General features: G+C 41.8%; 1 protein-coding gene across 3 annotated transcripts in view; it reads right to left on the bottom strand.

Moving 5' to 3' along the window:
• Positions 1–14,167, bottom strand: part of LRRC3B (leucine rich repeat containing 3B) — a 47,847-nt gene extending 33,680 nt beyond the window's left edge. The window contains exon 1 of one of the 3 annotated variants that reach the window (XM_065051592.1): positions 13,833–14,167. The gene's annotated coding sequence lies outside the window, so the exon portion shown is untranslated. Of the gene's footprint in view, positions 1–13,083; positions 13,262–13,832 lie in introns of those variants that run through there. The other 2 variants (XM_065051593.1, XM_065051594.1) reach the window with 2 other exon arrangements.
• Positions 14,168–19,998: the final 5,831 nt, after the last annotated feature.

The following is a 19,998-nucleotide window of genomic DNA, read 5'->3' as shown; positions in this document are numbered from 1 at the left end:
AAAAAATACACAAAACTCTTCTTTCTGAAAATTTCCTGAAAAACAGAAGTAGGTAAAAATGTCCAATGATAGTACTGGAGGTGTATACAATACATCTCATCACATCTGCTTCACTTCCTGAGTTTTCATAAATTGCTTTCTTGTCTCAGTAGGATCCAAATGCACAGAAACCAAGAAGAGAAGGGCTCTTGGCAGGGCTTTTTGCCTCTAACTTCAATCTGCTAAGGTCTATCACTGCAACAATTTTTAAAATAAGAATTGTACAGCTTCAAGCTCTTCAGTTATTTGTGGACCAGCTGTATGAAGTACCCTCCACACTTGCAGAGATGATTGGTATGAGTCAAAGATGCTGCAGTCAGTACAATATCTGTCAATAGGCTGGACTTTATTTCCTATGGTTCTGCATTAAACATGAAACAAAAAGGTCATAAGGCCCTTTCCATACAGCAGCATACATGTCCAGGTGTGCTGTATTTCTCGGTCACAAACATCAGGGCAGTCAGCTACACCACCATGGGCCAGATCCCAGAGCTTCACCCCACTGCCTCGACACCAAGGTGATGTGAGCACCTTCCCTTTATATTCCTCAGCCTTGTGCTTGCTCGGTCCTGGATGGTGCCAGGAATGCATCAGACCTAAACCCAGTTTTCTTGGCCCAGGAAGGACAAGGTTCTCTGCTGCCTGGGACTTGTTAGGTCGCAGGGCCAGTGTCCACTGAGATGGGCCCAGGCCTCTGAGCATCTCCAGTGACCACCCCTGCTAGGAGATGGGCCTGATTCCTTACCAAAAGAGACCAAGCCATGGAGGAGGATGTTTGTGGCTAGTAGTTTGAACGCTGACAGTAACCAGAAGCCCACAGAGCATGTCTGTCTCACAGCACAGACACTGCCAGGGCACCTAGTTAAAACGTTTTTAGTAGCAAACTCCACTGACAGCACAGCACATCTCACACTCCAAATCTGTCCCTCTGTTTCAATGTTACGAAACAGCATCATCAACTGCAGTTCAGGCAGGGCTTTAAAATAAAATGTACTAGCACAAAAACAACAGCCCTGTCTAACATTTACAAAGCGACTTTCAGTGGAGTGGATCTCACGGGATTTCTTAAGTTTTTCCAAGCCAATTGTATAATGCCACAGGTTTCCACAAGCATAGCTAAGGGCAGAGTCTGGGTCTCCGTATATGATTTCTTCTATTCACTGCCAGTTGCAAGGGGTCAAACACTGACAGAGCACAGAAGCAATTCCACATAACAGCATTGCCAAGGATGGAAAGCATGGTCTGTGGCAGAGGGAATTCGCTGCAAGCACAACGCAACTGCTGGGCTGTGAAAAAAGAGGGAACAAGAAAAAAAAATAAAACAGAAATGCTGTTTCCCCAACACAGAACAGTAGGGTTGCAAGAGAAATTTTACCATACTTGCAGGGGGGAACAGGGGATTTATAGCTACAACTACAAATTCTGCAAATCCTTTCCAAAGCACTGTCCTTGAACGACTGAAACGAGATCCCAATCTCCCTGAACTAACTACATAACAGGGCTCAGCAGGAATGGAATGCATTGTACGACTGTCACTTCCATAATTTTGAGCGGAAACTTGATTTAGTAGCCTGTCAGATGACAAGGGTAGATATGAATTCAATAGATAATACTTAAGTTCCAGAAATAGTTATTTCAAGCATTTTTATATTGCAAACTAGGAACAATACCTCAGTTCCCATTTGGACATATGCTGTGTTCAAATCAGGATGAATAACATCCATTCTTAAGATGTTTTCATTATGATTTTGCAGAAGTCTATCACAAACTGAGACAGCATGAGCATTATGGACGTAAATCTACTATAGCTTACACCCACCTTAATCAAAGCAATTTCAGTGAGCTCAGATTTATGCAGGTTTACCTCAAGTCCTTAAATGTGAGTGATTCTCAAGTAAAAAAAAAAAAAAAAAAACACAAAAAGAAAACCTACAATACTGATGTTTCCAAAACAAATAGCAACATAATGACTAATAGGAACACCTCTGTACAACTCTGGTCTCAGATCTGAACCTACACACATTCCCAGATAAGATAAGAATCCAGCTCTACCTCCAGCAGACCCATCCATCAGCTCTGGTAGGGGTACGGGAGGACATACCTGCACTGAAAGTCTTTTGCTGCCCTGCTCCATGTAACCCTGAGACCACACAAGACATTAAACTGGTGCATGGAAAGAGTCTTCTGTAGCTGACACCTCTAAGAGAGGGGAAAATGTAACCTTCAAAAAGCAGCAGCAATGAAAAAGGAAGAGGGACAGTAAGATAAAGAGAAAACAGTACAAAGTAACATTCTCACCAGAATCCAAATATTTGCAAGGAAAATTACACAAAGTTTACTTTTTATTAACTTGTTACACTGCTATGCTATAACAAAACACTTTTCCACCTTTGACTGGCAAATGCAGAGGTGCTATACTTGCTTATGCTTTTAGAAGACTTTTCTAATCTATCACTTGAGAACATCTTACCTTTTTATTCAGAATGACCATTTTCCCCTGAGAAAGAAAAAGACCTATCTGTGTCCTATTTCAGACCTCCTAAGCTGACTCACATCTTGTAAAACTCTTTTTCTTTGTCGTGCCAACATCTCTAATGGACTTTGTTCTTTAAGCATCACTTTCATTGAGAGAAAAATTAGAACAAGGTTTCAAAAGTTCTGGAGAAGGAAAAGAAAAAAAATGGCTGGCAAGTTAGAGATTTTAAACCCACATTGCAAAATGCCACATGGGACTCCCCTGTTGCTGAGAACATTGAAATCTAACCTACGTATCCTCCCCTACACCATGCCACTCACTAAGGGAAAATAATTGAGCACTTTTTCTCAGTAAGGTTTTGGAGAAGACCTCCAGAAGTCATTAATTGCAAGCTTGAAGGCCTTATGCAATTAAATTGAAGGCCCATGGCAATTAAAAACAGCCTCAACTCACACTGACAATATTCATGTGAAAAACTCAAATGGCTGTATTTGTGAATGCAGTAAGCATAACTAAGTTTGGAAGCAGCAGGTACTTAAAACTTGTCATCATTCCTTGTTATCATTTCTCTTACACACCGGACCAGGCACCCATCCTATAAAGAAACTTCTCTTTTACAGAACAGCCCAACTCTTCAACAGAAGAGCTTCCAAGAAGATGACTTCTGAGGGAAGCCCATTACTGCTTGTAGCTGTGAGTCCTTTACACAGAAACCCAGAGACAGATCTGTCTGAGATGCTTTCCTGGATGGATAAGGAGCTCCATGGCTTGCCCTCTATACCAGTGTCCATGTCTCAGTCTTGACAAATTCCCATGTCCTGTGCACACCCAAAATGCCCATTTTCTATGGGCCCAGGAAAATGCCTCCATTAGGGCTGCCAAGAAAGTAATTGTAGACTTAGCAAGGATATGATTTAGCATCACCAGGATATTTTATCTTTTACCTCTCACCAGTGGTACAAATGTTACAGGAAATGTTTCAGCATGTCCTGATCTTTCTGCCCTTTGCCTCTTGAGATGAACCATCTTAAACTGGTATTTTACCTGGTACATCCCTGCCAGCTCTTTATAGACAGCATTTCCCTCTCATGCCACCCCCAACCCAACAGGCTCAGACTGAGGACCACCGACCCTGCCACATCTTATAAACTATTGCTGAGAGAGGCTGGTGCTTTTGGTTGGTTGGCTTGGAGTTTTGGTGGTGGTGGTGGTTTGTTTGTTTTGTTTTGTTTTGTTTTTTCTGGATGGGCAAAGAAATCAAGTTGCCACTTCAAATGAACGCAGGGTCAAACTCCTACTGAAAAAGCAAAGGCTTTGACCAGCAAGGGGAACTACACCACAGTGTAAAGATGCAAAGTGAACTTTACAATGTTCTACAGAGCCCCTGAAGTAAAGAGATGTCTGGTCTGATGTGGCCATAGGTCCATCCTGCCTGCAGTTCCTTCTATGGCACAGACACCAAGACGCCCACACCACCGATACTGCAGGGCAGCAGGGTACCCAACTTTCAGCCCAATTTTGTCTTTGCCTGTTATCACAGTCGTTGAATACTAATATTCTCTTTATCACATCTGAGGAACACAGCATTCCTCTCTAATCTGAAAAAGTACAGGTTATGGCACAGGATGCAGGTTTCAAAAGGTTTACACAGATGGGTGCTTTTTTCCCCCATTCTGGTGTGAAGAAGATGAAAGGATAATATAATTACACTTTTATTTTTTTAATATTGAATTTGGTTTGGAAGAGAAGAAACAGAGCACTCGCTTTCAATTCCCCTTTTCCAGGTTCATTCTTTATTTAGTAAGAACTATAAAAATTCTTTTGAAGTAGTAATATATTCAAGACTAATAAAATCCAAGTGCAAAATATTTTCAGAGGCAGCTTAGGTACAATTATTAAGTTGTCAAATAAAATCGTCTAGATTAAGTTATACTGGAGAAGGGACAAAGTTTACAGCTAATTTCTCAGACCGAAATGGAACTGTTTACAGGAGCAATCCTTCTATCCAAGATGCTGCTAGGTGTCTCCAAGAACAGTCAGGTACATGGGTCAAAACAGTGAACCTGAGTAGAGCATCAATGTCAGTGAGAAGTTCACCTCTCACCAATCTGCAATTTTAACTACCGTGAACTCTCCGCCTCTACAGTCAGCCTACCCCTACTCCCATCAACTGCCCACAAGTTCAGTATCTGTAATTAAAAACAAACATGCTTTTTTTTTCCAGATAGCAATAGTGAAGTACACTTCCCTGATAGCTGATCTTTAGAAATTAGATTTTTGTCAGCTGTGGTATTTAAGTCACTAAAAAGCTACCTCGTCAGTGCCCTTTACCTGCAACTCTGTGCTCCAAAGTGAAGAAACAACAAAAGTCAGAAAGGCTGAGACTGCAGAGCTCTATTAGTTCCTGCATACACAAATCTGCACTCGCAAAAATGTCATTTTTGCTACAGTATAGGTATTTCTTAAACTCAACTATCTATTTAAAACTTTGCCTTAAATGTTTTAGAAGAAAGGTAATAATAATATTCTTTAAAAAAAACAAATTGAGGAAATTTGGGATGCACAGCAAATTGAGAAGGCTACTTGGAGTAGGCAAGTGAATGGCAGAATACGCATGGTCACAGGATCAGCCTCCAGCTCCCCACTGCTTTGCATTAATGAAGTGCTACTCTGCAAGCCTGACAGTATTTTAGTCTCCCTTTGCAGAAACCCAAGTGACTAGTCCAGATTAAAAGCTGCACTCCACAGCTTCTAGAATAAGAATTTAAAACAAGCAGTTTTAGCCCATATGAATAAAATTGCTTCGTTAAAACAACAAAGAAGACACAATAACTCCAGTCAACAATACTCCTTTTGAGGAGCCCACAGAAAGCCAGAGCTTACCTGCTCTGAAACTCCACAGCAAGAGGAAAATAAAAGACCTGTGTAACCTGCAGTGTCCTCATTCACCTCATGTTTTTCTAATGATTTCCCAGCTAATTCAAACATCTATAAACTTTTTAAAGCAGTTTACTTACCATCAAAGCACAGCTTGTCAAGTCATGCATGCCACAGTGTAAGAACCACAGTGCATGGAGCTGACACTGCATGAAGAGAGTTTCTTTCGGAGAAGGCTAGGTTCTTCTCTGGAGAAGGGACAGAGTCTGAATGTTTGCAGTGTGGTGATACAACCACACTTAAAGTCCAAATTGGAATGGTGTTTTTATACAAACTAATCCTGAAATTAATGCAAAATATATTTTATTGGATCTGACCTGTAGCCTGATTTCATATCAAGAAAGCTCTCCAGCACGACAGCTTTTTGTGTGTTAAAAATATCCATATTTTTGAGCCAAAATCAGCGGCAGAGGTGTAATACCAAATATCCCTATGGCTAGTTTGCCAGAAAGAGCAGTGCAGACAACAAAGACTGAATATGAGAGGGTACATCAATTATTGCTGCACAAACCAGATCAAAAGAACAGCACACGGCTGATATGCTCATAGTTGTTCATGCAGCATGACAATGAGAAGGGCTGAGATGGTATTAGACAACACAATAGCGTGCATTCAATTTTTACCAGATTCATGCAAATATATATTTTTTTTGCTCACAACCAAAGAAGTTGCAATGCTACTGACACTGCATAGCTGACTGTTGTTGTTCAATGTGTTAAAAAAAACCCTGCTATAATTAAGGAATTGCTTGGCCTCTGTCCATTTTGTTCCACACTGCTGCCTCACACTTGCTTAAAGAGCTGAGAAAAATTGTTGAAAATGTGGCAGATAGTGGAGGAAAAAAAAAATCAACAACACAACACAAACAAACCACAAACATGTTAAGCTTGACTGGTTCAAATTAGGCAGTATTTGTACAGATGGAACACCTGCCGTGACTGGCAAGAAGTCATGTCGCTTTGCAAGAAAAGTTTTTGGATCGAAAGTTATTGAAATACCATTTGTATCCATCAGGATTTTTTTCTGAGCCAAAGATTTAGGTTTCTCACATGTCTAAATCCTGTCATCTCCTACTCTAGCAAAATAAATATTTATGCATGAGAGCTGCCAATAAGAATACCATGTAATTGATGAAAATGATGAGCAGAATATATATACAATGTCTTTTGTCAAAGGGCAAAAACTGTGAAAGATTCTGGAAACAGCAAATGTCCAATACATTTTGCTAACAGAAATTATTAACCCTTCAGTGACATCAATCAGCTTAAAACCCAGAATGGGATGAGAAATTTGGCCTGTAGGGCCAGGACATCTCAGCTTGGCAGCCTCAATACATACTTACAGGGAAAGGACTGAGTGCTGTCATCCATGTGCTGCCTTTATGTCAAAGCTGAGATTTTCTTATTATTTGAGTCAGTGTGCTTTGGTTATCTGCAGTGTGTGAGAAGAGACAACTGAGGGTTTAAGAGATACTGTGTTTTGGGAGTTGTTCCACTCTAAGTTCGAAGCTCCTAGAAAACAACAATTTCCCATTTGTATCCCATTTTATAACGTGATGTAGACCATTTTCTTTGAAACAGTTTGGAATCTCTCAGCTTTAAAGAAGAGGAGGTATCCTTGCAGCAGCAGAGAGATCAATACTCTTATCTACAGAACAGGACCAGGCACACCCAGAGAACAGCAAAACCCAAAAACAAGCACTTAAAAGCAGTTCTCCTCTGATACATGCCTTCCCTTTTAGTGCTTGTGCAGATTGGGACCAACACGTACTCAAGAACAGAAATACTCTATCACAAACTTTGTTAAAAATAGACTGTTCAAAAGTCACCAATTCTCATCTTGATGACTTGTTGTCAACAAAGCTGAAAACAAGGGCAAAAAGGACGTTTAGAAACACTGTCAGAATATTTGAAGGTTGCAATGACATTTGTACTCCGTTAACTGCATTTCATGAGAAAAGAACTAAGGGTCATTTTCTGTTTTGACACTAATAACAATAAATAATGTTTATTAATATGGAGGGACCATGATAAGTTCTAAAGAGCACTTGCAGCACAGCTAGGAAAACAAACAAACAAACACCACCAAGCCCTAGCCAGACTTGCTATAAAGACTGACCCCTGGATTTAATAACTCCCAGTCTTGTGAACAGTCTCCTGCCTTTGCTTATTTTTGCTCTTCTGGAACTCCTACATTTTTATGTATCGATTCAAGATTTTTTTCTTGGCAAGTGCCATTTTTGCCTACATGGAGGAAAGTATAACAGAGTACCACCATTTCAAAATAAAACTTCAGACTGAAGTGTCAGAAAAGGTGTGTTGTTTTTTAAGGTAAGAGTGTCTTGAAAAGAATACACAAATATTGCTATGTGAAGAATTAAAATTAAAAATAATTTAAATGGAAGCCTGGATAGATTGTGCCAACTTTCATTACCCAATACAAAATAAAAATGGTTTTAAAAGCTCAAGAATTAAAACACTGGTAGCTTAAACTTGTTTTGGTTTCAATGTTCGTAAGTCGAAGTTTCATCAATAAGATATAAAACCACCATTGTTTGCTTAACCACATACGCCCTAGCGTATGTTTGTTGTAGATGCACTTCTAAGAGGAAGAACTACTTGCCTCTGTTCTTAAAGGAGGAGGAGTACCTGCTTGAACTGAACACCATACACCCAGCGCTTTTGTTTCTTTTTTAATTATAATCCCTTTACAATAGCAAACAGCATAGATTCATTTGAATGTCCAAAGACTTCACCCTTTTGCTGCAAATTATACACATGCACATAAAAATGTATGCTAAGTATTACAAAAATAATTCGCATTAAGCAAATTCTGCCAAAGCGATACACATTTGTAATCTAGATGTGGGAAACAACCCTCACATGCTATTCACATGTCCCACTAACTCTACATATAAGCATATTAAATACTCAGTCATTCAGGCACTCTAATGAAATGTTGAACACTCACAATCCTTACATACAAAATATGTTTAGTTAGCACAGTTGCGAAAGAACGTAACCCTGTTTTGGTAAACCGCAAAAAAATTCTCCCTTTAATATCAATGCTATTATTTGTTGGAGGAATTGGTAACTTTCACTGCAGCTTTGACAGAAGATAAAATAATAATGCCATTAAAACTAACAGCATCCATAAAGTATACCTCTTAAGACAGTCTGTCGCTAGGGCATGTTACCTTTAAAAACAGATGTCCTGCTAACCAAGGTTAGGCATCCGAAAGATGAAGCACAAACATGACGTGACCCCCAGGAGAACATTCCTTGTCAGACTTCCACAATTTGAGTAAAATACAGGTTGTTCTGTAAGCGGTGCAATACACTGATCTATACAGATATTTTCCAACTGAAAACTCTACAGAAATTTTAAATCCATCCTGTGTCCCTTTGATCCTTTCCTGTCCACGTTCTACTTTCCTTATGCAGTTTCCCTTTCCCAACTTTCTTTTTATTCTGTTTGTCTCTCCTTTTACTACCACTTTATAACCAGACTTTTCATTTATTGTTCCTTAAATAATTAAATAGTCTCCATTTGCTTTCCTGCTTCCAAGCCAGAAGAGCATCTCATTTATGTGCTAGCACTCACTTCTAGCATCTTTCACTTTTCTTTTATTATCATATCTTTATAGTACTATTTGGCAGGCAGAGATCAACCTTTTTCTTCTTCTCAAAGGGTAAGTTGGCAGCTTTATGAAATTGTTGTTAATGTAGGACATAACTAATTTCAAACACACTAACTAGTTGAATTGACCCTGAAAAGCAGAGGTAAACCTTAATCAAGTATATCAAGATCTGCAGTGCTAATCTTCATCTCTATTTAAGTAAAAATTCCCATTATCCATTTGAACGTATCTCTGAAAGCCTTTTACCAACCCCCATTTACTCAAGAGGCATTTTATTTCCTTTCTATCTGTTGAGTTGAGACACAAAAAGCCACACTGAACCCCTCAGAAGGGCTTCTAGCCCCACTGAAATCAGCCAAATCATCTTTTCCAAGTCCCATGGCAAGCCCGTGGCACAGCAGGGAGTGGAGCTGGAGGGTTTTGGTGCAACCCCACCGACCCCTTCATCATTTGGGAAGTCCAACTACCCAGTTCAGCCAGTATCTTTCTCCTGGTTGTCATTTACTCTTTCCCTGTTTTGAGGGCATCTGGCTGCCGCCATCTGTTCCCATTTTCTCTCACTTTTTCATCCCTATAAACATTCACATCGTCCAGAGAGAGAAACCACATATAAATTCAGCTACCATTGCTTTTTCCTTGCTGATGGAAAGCAGAACTCAAGAGGTGTGCCAATCCTTACACTAAAAGGCTTTCCCCATGTCCAGTGTTGGTCACTGCATAAAAAAGCTAATTAAAAAAAAAAAAGTCTGCTTGCCAAAGGTACTCAATAGAGCATTTAAATATCCAGGGGGAGAGGAATCAAAGTCACTTCCTCATTCAGTAGCAGTAAGCATTGTGTTTATTCTTCAAAATTCAAACCTCCATGTAAAAAAAGCCAGCACCAGCTACAAATGCTGCTTAGTCTACACGGGTAAGCAACGCAAGTCATCGATGGCACATATGGATGCGGACACCACCTACCCACAGAAATCTTCATGAAGCAGCAGCATACATCTTTAGCTGCTGTGAAACAATGAGATCCTCCTCCGCACTGGATTTGGCAATTGTTTATCTAAACCATGAGCTCCGATGAAGCCACGAGTAAAACCGATACCCCATCATCCTGCTTTTTCCCCGAGATGTGCCCACATGCCCGCTGTACATCCAGACTGACAAACGGCACCAGAACGCCGGAAGCACAGAAACTACTTTATGAAAAGAACTGGATTAAACCTAGAAGCAGAAATTTAAATTCACCAGAACAACTCCAAATTTGATGCTACTTCACCCATAGCACATTGGATCTACAAGCAGAAGGCACACCTTGTTCATGCATGTATTTACAGACTGCAATCCATTTAAAAATACTTATTGAATGTATTGAGAAGTTCCTACCATTCTTATTGCTTGTAGTTTCTGCAGACATATTGACATTTTGTTCATATCAGCACTGAAGTGCTCTAGCAAAACTGCACTTTCTGCAGGTTACTTTTAGTAAATAAAATAAAAGGCTTGGACAAACAAGCCAAGGAAAGTGCTACATATTCCATGAACTCAAATAATTTATTCTTGGCTCAGAATACCATCATGGTAAAATAAGGTTCTGTTCTGTTTCTAAATGTCATAGCTCCATAAGAGTTTTCTCTAAATTCACTAACGAATTTTATTGGATGAAGCGAAATTATAATTATTATTTTGCTAGCCATAGAACACTAATTAAATCTGCATTCTCAAGTGAGGGTTGATCCAAAGACCATGCCTACACATGACAACAATGTAAATCTTGTAAATGCAATATTCTGCTCTGAGAAAAAGTACCTCCCTTAGTCCATCTTCTGATTAACTGAAATGGTACCAACAAAAATATCTACACATATTCCTGCTTGCTTAGACTATTCATTTCATTAAAAAGTTTAAAATCTTCCTGCCAGTGAGCCATGTATACCTTGTGTTACTCATATAAATATATTCCCAGTGAGGTGACAGCAAATACCTTTAAAAGCAAGATTCAGAAGTGCCTTATTATTTAACCAAACATCTAGATGTGGTTTTGTAATACAGCAGTACATCTTCTTTGGGTTTAGACACTCAAGTTAGCACTTCTGAGTAAGGCTGAATTTTATAAATTTCAGTTCTACTGCTGGCAGGTTATTTCTTGAGCTGACATATCATGCGTTTGCTCTGAAGTTACTCTAATGCAGCTCCAGTGTGAGCAGGAAGAGATTCCTATCTCCTAAAAGATTTGAAATATGGACCTTGTTAAGCACAAGGAAGAGACAAATCACAAATGTATCCTTAAATTAAGTCTTGCTATTCTGCTTATCTGTAGCAAAGCTCTAATGGACTTTACTAGCACAGGACTGGATCCAGATCAGGAACTTGTATGCCTATTAAATGATACTTTGTTTTCGATTAATCTCTCATTTAAGGCAAAACACATTGATTCTTGATAGTTGCAGATACGCCCCTTTATCTCATTGACTCAGGCCATGATCTCCAAGATGCTGAGCAGCTTCAGCTCACCCCAAGGCAATGGAAAACTACAATCACCCAGAGGAGCTCATCTTAGTTGGACTGAAGTTGGTGCCAATTTTACAGCAGATCACAGGGAAAGCAAGATCCAGTTTCAGTGACCCAATCAGCTATAGCCAAAAAAATGTGAGAGGTCTGGACTTAACCTCAAGTTCTTCTCCTACCAAAGTCAAAGTGCTCTGGTTAGTGCAAACAGGCACATCCCCACATTGTTCCGTATCCTAGAACTGACAACAGGCCCTATGCTGCTATCTTGAGTTGTCAGAATATTACCTGTAGGAGTAATCCCATAGAAACCCATGGCAACTTGCACAAGTAAGGGCTGTAGAATCAGCTAAGCAATCACACTGTTATAATTAATTTCAAGCAATTTTATTATTTAGAAACTAACCTTGAAAAATTGGACTCTGAACATGGCAAAGGTTTTACAAATTCATTCATTCTACAGCTTAAATATTTTCTCTCCCTCTAAATCAAATGAGAAGCCCATTGTGTGCCTGTCCATTTTAATTAAATTACTAAGAATAATATCAATGGGTAAGCCATATGAACACTGTGCTGCTCTATATCAAAGCCTTCAAGCTACTGCTTTCAGTAGGGCATGACACACACCTTGCAATTTAAAAGTACACGTTATTAGACAGATTACCACAAGAAGAAATTTTTCAGCATTCAGAACAGGCAGAGTTTTCAGCTCTAAACATACTCATTCTCCTTTCCTTGTCAATTTCGTAACATTTTCTCATGGTTATTATTTTTTTAAATAGGTACAATCATCTCAAAAGCATTAGCTTATTTTGTCATTTTCATATATATGTAAATACGTCTGGGCTCAGTTCTTTGAAAGGAGCACTAAATGTTGTTTGCCTGGTTCTCATTCTGACTTCTAAAGTGTTTAGTTTATTCATGCTTTTCAAGTTATTTGGCTGTTTTTATTCTGTAATCACACAATTTCTGCTGTCTAGGGATATTCAGGAAGACTGACTGGGCGATAAGCAGCACCCTGAATCTCTTCGCGATTTTCTAACAGATACTCTTAAAATCTTCTAATTTCTGAAGGCAGAAACCAAGAGGGAAAGAAAAATTCCCATTGACACATCCGAGGCAGCTTCCAAATTTTTTGAGAGGGGAAATTCTGGACGCCGTAGATCGCCAGAAAGGCGAGAGAAGAGCCCGCAGTTCCCAGAGCTCAAGGGATACCACACACGCAGAGTACCCAGGACCCGCTCACTGCCAGCGATCATGACATTTCTGTGAGGGCTCTAAGGTCGGCGCCGTGCCCTGCTCGGGCCGCCCGGCCACCGCGGAGCCTCCGCCGCCGCGGGACCCCCTGCTCGGGCCGCGGGGCGGGCGGATCCTGCCAAGACGGAGCCCGCCCAGCTCGCCTCGGGGGGCTGCCCTTGGCATCCGGGGAGCCCCAGCGCCCCCCGCTACGGTCCTGCCCGGTGCTTTACCGGGCGGCGGGGGAGGTGCAGCTCACCTGGGCACAGCAGGCACCGCCGCTGCCCCTGCAGCCCGGCTGCCGCCCGCTGCCCATTTGTTGCTCGCGTTCAGAGGGAGCCTTCTCCTCCCCATCACCGCCACCGCCGCCTGCTCCGTGGCAACTGGTCCTGATAGGTCTCAAAGTGGAAAAATCCCACGGCAACACACACGGCGTCTTCCCACGGCTCCCCGCCTCCGCCTCCCCCTTCCCCGCCAGCCCCGCGCCCCGCTCCGCGCCCCGGGCGCCGCCTGCATGCTGATCAGCGCGACCTCCGGCAGCCCGCCCCGCACACGGCCCGGGAGCGCAGCGGTCAGGCGCCTCAAAAACACAGACATATGGGGGGCGCTTTTTTTTTCCCTCCCTATTTTCTGATGCTGCTCCACCACGGGATTGGGGGGATGCGGGTCTCAAATCTCTCGCTTCCTCCCGAGCAAGGTGGTTGACAGCCCCCTCCTCGCAGCCTCCGCCCCTTGATTCCCTCCCCACCCCCCAGCTGCCTTGGTGGAGCCCCAGCCTCGTCGCCCCCCTGCATTCACGGGGCGCCCCTGCATTCACGGGGCTCGCAGCACGGGCCGGAGGAGGGAGTATCTCCGCAGGTTCTCGCCGATCTGCGCTGGGCAAGGTGTCACGGCACAGCGCTAGACCCTCAGCAGCAACGCTGACCGCCTACCTCCCTCCTTCCCCGTCGAGTTTCCTCCCGGCGCTACCGCCCCTCCCCAGCACGACCGCGGAGCCCCGCAACTCACATCGCGGAGCGGCGCCTCCCGCAAAACTTCGCGGCGTGCCGCTGCCGGCGGCTCGGCTCGGCTCGGCTCGGCTGAGCTCTGCTCGGCGCGCCTCGGCCGGCGCCCCAGCGGCGCAACAGGCAGCGCAGCCTCACCTGGCGCGGAGCCGCCGCGCCATGGGAGCGACGGGCGGAGCCTGCCGGCGGCGCGGCCGGGGCAGCGGGGCCCGGGGGCAGCCACCGCCAGCCCGCCCGCCCTGCTGCCTCCCCCGGACGCGGGCCGGGCGGCTCTGCCTGCCGCGCCGCCGCTCCCTCCTGCCCCTGCGCTGCGGCTGCAGGCAGGCAGGGAAGGAAGGAGGGAGGGAGGAGAGAGCGGGGCGGGGAGGGAGGGAAGGAGGAGACTCCCCTCTCGCTCCCACAGCACAGCGGGGAGCTGCCCCCTCCGGGAGAGTGATGCTGCCCGTACCTCCCCAGCACAGATTTTGGCTCTCACCCCTGGCTCTAGGGGCAGAGCCAGGAGCCGCCCCGGCGGAGGCTGGTGCGCGGGAATATGCGCAGCCGCCCGCGCCGGGGGCCGAGGGAGACCCCTGCCCGCCGGCCCCGGTCAGAGGGTGATCCTGCTCTCCCCAAGTTGCCCAGCAAAACATGAGTAAGATTAATTGTTACGCCAGTCTGAACGAAAAAGTATTAGTGCCAGTGTATACTACTTGATTTGGCAAAGCTGCTACTGCACAGGTTTTGCTACAATAGGTTGAACTTACTTTGCACACAACCAACCCTTTGAACTGGTCTTGAGTAGAACCCGTTATTCAGCTCCTGCTTTGGGTTTACCTTGATTCTTGCCAGGGTGACATTCATCTCTAACTCTGAGAGTTGCTCCTGTGAAATGTGCTACGTTGCAGCAGTTGCATGGACTGTCAAAATACAGGCTGGAAGGAGCATCCCCAGTTGGTTGCCTCTCTCACTCAGACATGCTTTCTCTATTGTGCACTTTTCTACTCTGGCTCTGCAAAGTAAACTTTCTGCTTACCTTGTGCAGCAAAGGATTCTCTTGCCTGTCTTCAGTTGAAAGCACCTCGATAGAAGGGCTTTAGAAATATTATCTCCATATAGGCCATTGTTAAAAAGAAACTGGTAGGTCAGAAGGACCACTGTTATGGCCACAGATATGTGGTCTTTTTCAGGTCAGGGAGAGCAAGAAGGAAAACCACACAATTGATACTCTGCTAAATGCCATTCTCCATCATTAAACTTCAGTCCTGGGAGTTTCTACCCAAGGAAATGCTTACCTCTCTGAGTAACCTGTCTGAATCATATTAGCAAGATAATTTAGCACCAGGCCTTTGTATTATATCAAAACCTGATTTTTTTTTCTCCTAAGAATATTTGCAAGTTGGCTCATGAACACTTTTATGTACGCCTATCGTTTTACATTTTTATTAATATAAAGGGAAATAGTGAATATGAAGAAGCTTGATAAAAATCACTTTCGTCAGTTCCTTCCACATTCCTCACACTGACTGACTCAACCCAGCTTTGAAGACATAATCAGTTAAAATATGAAAACTTAGTACATGAGCATACATTCCTGTTTACAATGTGTTGGATCATGTCACAAAGTCAGTGACCACAGGAGGCCATTACTGGACTGCCAGCCCTGCATTATTTGCAATGGGAAATGATTTTCGGCCTTTGTGAGCTGTTTTCCTTTAACTGAAACTGACTCATTATTTTAAGGCAGTAGAAAAATATCAGTCATTGCTGAGAACCCAAAACCTAATATGCAGGAGCCATTTCTTCAAATGCAGCTTGTGTTTATATTTTCACTGCTCTGTATATAGATATCTGACACTCAGGGTGGATGAACCTGTTTGCTCACACTCATGATACTAATATTCATATGACAAACATTGCAAACCCCCTTGGAGTGACTTGGTTCTGTTAAATATTTTTTTAATGAAAAAGAATATTATCAGATCTGCTTTTCATTTGGCTCAACAGTAAAAGAAGAAAAAAAAAAACAACACTTTTATTTGATTAGATGGAAATGGATGTCTTCTACGTGGTAATTTCCCTTTAAAACTGAACCTCTAGTTTTGCTTTGTGGAATGAAGCATTTGCATAGTTAAATATCATAACAATATAAGGGAAGACTGATCTTAGCCTTCATGACTTAACTTAGTGCATTAGCCATGATGCTATTCATCCTATTGATTTAAGTGTGATTGCTTGTGTTAAGGAAAATAAAATCTCACAAAACACAGAACTATTTATTTTTGTTATTGAAATTACAGCTTGTAAAAAGTTTTTTGGCCAGCTGCACAAAAGTATCCAGTTTGCACTCCTGAGAACAGCTAAGCATCTATAACTGAAGTTGAAATTAATGGGTGTTTAGTATATCTTTGAAAAGGAGAAGAAAGTATTTTTTTCTGGGGAAAATTACTGTGAAGGGATGCACAGCTACTTGCTGTTAAAAATGCCACAGATCTTTAAGAACTGAAATACAGCTAATGTTGTGCCCCCAACTCAGTTGGCTGTGTGTGCAGTAGAAAAAATAGATTATTCTAGGTGGAAGAGACTTAGCTCCATGAACAAACCCACTAGCAGTTGTGATCATTAGCTTATTGTCATCGCATGACCATTTTGCATAAGTAGAAGTGAAAGGATTAGTCCTCTGTTAGGAAGGAGTATAAAGGCTAAGGTCATTTGGCTGCCCTCAGATAAGAAAGGAACTGCTAATACTTGCTGACTTCTACACCTAGTTATGAAAATTAGGGAGCATAAAATAGTAGGTGATACCAGATAGTTTTTAAGTTTACCTCATAAAATAATTTTGGTAAGCTTTTATAAATATTTAAGGGCCCAGTACTACCAACCTTTACACAAGCTATTTTTTCTAATGCAAAAAAACCCTACATAATTCAGCAAGACTGTTTGTAAGGGTTATTAATATAAATAAGATTTTACAGGACTGGATCCTTAAAAGTTAATAAACATCAAGGTAGTATTTCAATGGCTTAATTAAAGAATCATCTGGTACCATCTATTCCTTTAAGCTTCTCAGATATTAATAACTTTGTACAAAAATCAGCAAGGAATAACACTTCTTCCAGTGTGGAGATAAATTGGGTGACTTTCTCCTTATCCATTACCTAATATTCCTTTTACTAGAGGATCGATTTTTATCATAGCCAACAATGGTATGAAATTCATGTTCTAGATGCAGGTACATTAAAGAACTAAATCTCACAATGGTCATACCTCTAGCGGCATGTGCTTATGAGTTTAGAGGGAATATTTCTTCTGTTCGTGGGCCAGAGTGTCATTTTTTTTGTAGACAACAGTGCAAAGACATGTCAGCAGCACATTCTCCTTGGGATTACTTGGTGCTCAATGGGAGGACACACGAAGGGCCAAGAGCAGTAGTTTGCATTGAGGCACAAAAGCAGCAAAAAGCATGAAATTTTGCATCCTGGGAATACTGAAAGCAACAAAAACTACAGTGTTCGTGCTGTCGCCATATTCCTAAATTGGATACCAGCTTCTGCTGTCTCTCTAGGCTTGATGTTGCCAACAGTCTTCATATTCCTCGCAGCCCATAGGTGGTGCCTCTGCATGTACAGGATGAGCTTTTACCCCAAGAAGATTAATAATGGAGAAAAGCCATCTTTGCAGATGACCAGTACAAATCTTTTGTGTCTCTTAATCTCACTTAAACCCTGTGCTAGCAATGTGCAGACTATCTTGATCTCTAAGCACCACTACTTTCACAAGAGTTTCAAGACTGGGCCTTAAACACTCTTCAAGAAGTACCAGTAGCTTCTGTTTTCCTGTATTTGGCAGGTTCTTTCATTTTGAAAGATCTCACTGGTTTTGCAGGTAGTCCCTTTTCTACATAGCGAAGACTTGCACTGTATTATAGAAGAGAGTTTCTGTTTTAAATTACAGAAAATCCTTAGGCTGTCAATAATTCATTAGCTCTGAAAGAGAAACAGCGGTTGTAAATAAGCTCAACTAGTTCAGCTCGTACTCCACCAAGCTCTGATTTAGAGAAAAATATAGAAAAGTATGTTTTTCTGCTATGTGCCATTACTTGCAATTGGTTTTTGGGGCTGCTCACAAAATAGCGTGCATTCCTGGGATACTTAAATATTGAAAAAGAAGAAAAGAATAAATATATTTAATGCTAGTCAAAATAGGTTAGTGGAAATTAGATCTTGTCAGACACACTTGTTGTGGAATTTTTTTTTATTTAGGAGATTTATCTGAAAGATTACAGATCTGCATGAGAAAAGCAACTGTATTAATAGGACATACTTGGATTTCTGCAAGACCGTTGACTTAATACCACCTGACATTTTGATTTCAAGTCTTTCATTATATGGAATTAACAGGTTATTCCTTGCAAGGATTAAGAAGTGTCTCACTGACAAATTTCAAAATGTATTTTAATGGGGAGGTTTCATTCAATGTGGGGAGCTTTCCCAGCAGAATCAGAAACAGCCTTTGCCTAATACTGTTGTAGATTGTTTTCAGCATTCCAGGTCATGAGATAAAATCTTTGTTTTAAAGGCTTGCATAAGAAACAATGTATTTTAGCAGAGTAAATAAAGAAGATGTATTACTTCTGCAGTGATTTGATTGACTAAATGATCACTGTCCAACAATGAACACACTAAATTCACTTTACTACAGTCAAATGCAAATTAATGCCTCTGGAAACAAAAATCCTGCAGGAATGGACACTATCTCAAACAGCAGAGACTCAGAGAATGATAAAAACCGGTTACCCTAGATAATCATCCCTAACAAGACATCTCAGTGCAATACTGTGGAAAGGTCTTGGCATAGTCCTTGCTTGTTTCCAAAATATCAAGTGCAATTCTGATGCCTGCGTTTTAAAGAAGATAAGAAAATATTGGAGAAAGCCCAAATACTTTGTGAGTCAAGCACAAGTCTTGAGATGGGAGGCTTAAAGAGCTGGACATATTCCACTTACTCAAGAAAAGGTTGAGAGGATACAGGGAAATGATAACAGATACCAGTGAGCTTTTTCACTCCTGCTGACAAAAGCACAACTAAATCCAGTGACTGGAAGTTTAAGGTTAGATGTAATCAACCTTGAAATCAGATGCAATTTCCTAGCAGTAAAGGTAATTAAACTCTGTAAGAGCTTATGAAGGGAGGTGGTGCACTCACTGTTGCTTGATCTTGCCCTAAAAACTGGCTGTCACTCTTAAATATGGGCTTTACTTCAGCTTCTGGGAAAACTTCTAATGGACAGAGCAGCCTCAAACAGGAAGGGGAGGAGGGTCACATCAGGCTAGATCCCCTGGTGATCTGTCTAGCCCTGCATCCACCAGAATGACACATTTGTGCGACTTCTTCCATTATGGCTGAAACAAGATGGGTTGAATTACACCCTGCGCACTCAGACATTTGCAGGTTGGCATTAAGGTAATGAGCATAATCAAATCCCATACTTGAGGGCTTCAGTGGCTGCTTACAGCTGTGAGGAAAAATTCCTTCTCCACTCCTCCCAGAGGATATTTGGCTTCATATATTCTGTACCAGAAGTTTTTGCCTTCCCTTGAAGCATGTATTATTTATTTTGCTGTAGCCAGTAAGAGAGCAAAACCTACATAGAAAATAATCTTAGACATGTGATGGTCTGAATTAAACCAAGACCAGGAGCAGGAGAGGTTTTTCTAGCTCAGATTGGCAAGGACGGTGGGTTTTTTGCATGGATTGTTTCTATGATTGTCTGGGTGTGTCACACCTAATCAGTTCTCAAGTATTGCAGGGATCTGGGTGCTGCTTCAGACACATAACAGTTTGGTTTCTCAAGGACTAAAATACTATGGGCTAATTAAAATAATTGTCTCAGCCTTGAGGTACATGTACAACAATGATGTGGTTGCAGGTGCAAGTGGCCCCGTCTGGAAAACCATTACTGAATAAACATGAATTAACTGAATTATGTAGACCAACATAACTAGTGATAAGTCATTTTTAACTTCTTACCCAGAGAGCCATGGAAAGGACTGAAAGAGAACCAATTTAGACTGGTGCAACAGAACAGAAAACACACGTATGTGTATCATACTATCATAGATGCACATCTCCATGATTTATTGCCTCTAAATAATGTACTCATAAAAAGAGAGTGTTATATTAACCACTAATAA

Source organism: Columba livia, chromosome 2 (assembly GCF_036013475.1).
Source record: "Columba livia isolate bColLiv1 breed racing homer chromosome 2, bColLiv1.pat.W.v2, whole genome shotgun sequence".
NCBI lineage: Eukaryota > Metazoa > Chordata > Aves > Columbiformes > Columbidae > Columba > Columba livia.
Note: the sequence above shows the minus strand (reverse complement) of the source record. Positions and strands in the feature narration are given on the sequence as shown.